Below are 2,500 nucleotides of genomic sequence, written 5' to 3'. Positions count from 1 at the left end.
CAGACATTTGAAAGATGCGTCGCCGGTACGAGGACCGTGCGATCAGCCCAAAGTTATTCAGAGTCACCAAGGCAAACGGACCGGACGAGCCGACCGATTGGTTTTGATCTAATAAAAGCGTCCCTTCCATCTCTGGTCGGGACTCTGTTTGCATGTATTAGCTCTAGAATTACCACAGTTATCCAAGTAACGTGGGTACGATCTAAGGAACCATAACTGATTTAATGAGCCATTCGCGGTTTCACCTTAATGCGGCTTGTACTGAGACATGCATGGCTTAATCTTTGAGACAAGCATATGACTACTGGCAGGATCAACCAGGGAGCTGCGTCAACTAGAGCTGAGCAGCCGGCCGCCCGGGAGTGTGTCCCAGAGGCCCGCGCGAACACGCAAGCGTCCGCTCAATTATTCTGCAAACAGGAGGAGGCTGAGCTCCCCTGCACAATACACCTCGAAACCCTCTCAGGTCCCGGCGGCGCGCAGCGCCGTCCTAAGTACTTGGTCGGGTTCGAGAGAGGCGCAATCGCCCGGAGTTAGGCGAGTAGACGCTTTAGGTGCGACCACCCGTGCTCCCAACTGAGCTTGCCGCTGCCGACAGAGGCCCGGGAGCGTGCTGTCGTGGCATTGCCGGCGGGAGACAACACGCGCCACCTACGGTGACCGGCAGCTCCAACGCCAGCGCCACAGAAGGGCAAAGGCCCCACGTGGGTGCCGAAGCGAACTCTCCCAGCACAGCGCACGTGCCAACACGTCTGCACAACTGCGATACAAACCACCAGCGAGAACCGCTGGGGCGACCGAGCAGCAGACGGCGTCGCGGCGCCGAGTGCCGGGCGGCGGCGCATCCTCAACGCACACAGTCCTCAATCGGACCAGCACACTGCAGATGTCCACCGCGCTTCGCACCGGGCCGGCGAGGACCCACTTTGGCTGCACGGCGCCGCGCGCAGGGTGCCCCGGCGCGCAGCTGCGCCGCCTGCCGCGTCCGTCGGCCGGCGCGCCTGCCACTGGGCGCCCCCACCAGCCGGCTGTAGCGCGTGCGCCCACGCACCGCGCGGCCAGCACGCCGGGCGGCCCCCCCTCACCGGCCGGGGACAGTCCCACCCACCCACAGCCGCGTATCGCTTCACACCCAGATTCACATTCACGTTCGTTGGTATGGTGGGGACCGCTTCGTAGCTGTACCGATCGTTGCCCTCACAGATGTACCTCCAGCAAGGACAACCGCACCACAACGGGTTACCAGTTGTTCATTTGCGTAACGTCACCAGTAAACGTACACGTCCATCCCCGTTTGCAAAGTCAACTATTATTGCATGCCTGCCTGTCAGGTGTCAAGACACACTACATCCGCTCACATCCACGCAACAAAATGTGCCCGACTAGAGGGCACGTGGAAGGTGCCCCCGTACGTATGCGATGTCCACTGCGCGACCAACTGTCAACCGGCCTCTGTAGCATGTCGCAGATGTGGAACGCGGGGCACCGTGCTATCACATTGTGTGAGAAGAGACTACTACGTCTGCATACACGCGCCACTACATGAACAGACGGCTCATGCTGATCGCCATCCACTGCGTCCATTACTCCCACACGTCTCTATGGCGTACCACACTGCAATGCAGCTGTTATGGGGAGATGACACGTAGCTGTGTACACAACATTCTGAGCGGGTTGCGGTTGGACAATACATTACTGTAACGTGTCATATGCCAATTACAGAGCAGGGTAAGGCACAACTTGGGTTAGGTTAAGGCACAACTTGGGTTAGGTTAAGGCACAACTTGGGTTAGGTTAAGGCACAACTTGGGTTAGGTTAAGGCACAACTTGGGTTAGGTTAAGGCACAACTTGGGTTAGGTTAAGGCACAACTTGGGTTAGGTTAAGGCACAACTTGGGTTAGGTTAAGGCACAACTTGGGTTAGGTTAAGGCACAACTTGGGTTAGGTTAAGGCACAACTTGGGTTAGGTTAAGGCACAACTTGGGTTAGGTTAAGGCACAACGTGGGTTAGGTTAAGGCACAACGTGGGTTAGGTTAAGGCACAACGTGGGTTAGGTTAAGGCACAACGTGGGTTAGGTTAAGGCACAACGTGGGTTAGGTTAAGGCACAACGTGGGTTAGGTTAAGGCACAACGTGGGTTAGGTTAAGGCACAACGTGGGTTAGGTTAAGGCACAACGTGGGTTAGGTTAAGGCACAACGTGGGTTAGGTTAAGGCACAACGTGGGTTAGGTTAAGGCACAACGTGGGTTAGGTTAAGGCACAACGTGGGTTAGGTTAAGGCACAACTTGGGGGTAGATTGCGGTGCAAATTGCGTTACATTGCGGTGCAAATTGCGTTACATTGCGGTGCAAATTGCGTTACATTGCGGTGCAAATTGCGTTACATTGCGGTGCAAATTGCGTTACATTGCGGTGCAAATTGCGTTACATTGCGGTGCAAATTGCGTTACATTGCGGTGCAAATTGCGTTACATTGCGGTGCAAATTGCGTTACAT

The 2,500-nt window shown here is 55.9% G+C and overlaps 1 non-coding gene across 1 annotated transcript in view; it reads right to left on the bottom strand.

Annotated features, from left to right (window-relative positions):
• The window catches only part of LOC126147105 (small subunit ribosomal RNA), a 1,909-nt gene extending 1,585 nt beyond the window's left edge, over window positions 1-324 (bottom strand). Inside the window, exon 1 of the ribosomal RNA XR_007529988.1 lies at window positions 1-324. This exon is cut by the window's left edge and continues 1,585 nt beyond it. This is a non-coding gene — a ribosomal RNA (small subunit ribosomal RNA).
• Between the last annotated feature and the right edge of the window lie 2,176 nt (window positions 325-2,500).

This window comes from Schistocerca cancellata, unplaced genomic scaffold (genome assembly GCF_023864275.1).
Source record: "Schistocerca cancellata isolate TAMUIC-IGC-003103 unplaced genomic scaffold, iqSchCanc2.1 HiC_scaffold_846, whole genome shotgun sequence".
NCBI classification, from domain to species: Eukaryota; Metazoa; Arthropoda; class Insecta; order Orthoptera; family Acrididae; genus Schistocerca; species Schistocerca cancellata.
This window is presented reverse-complemented; position numbering and strand designations above follow the sequence as displayed.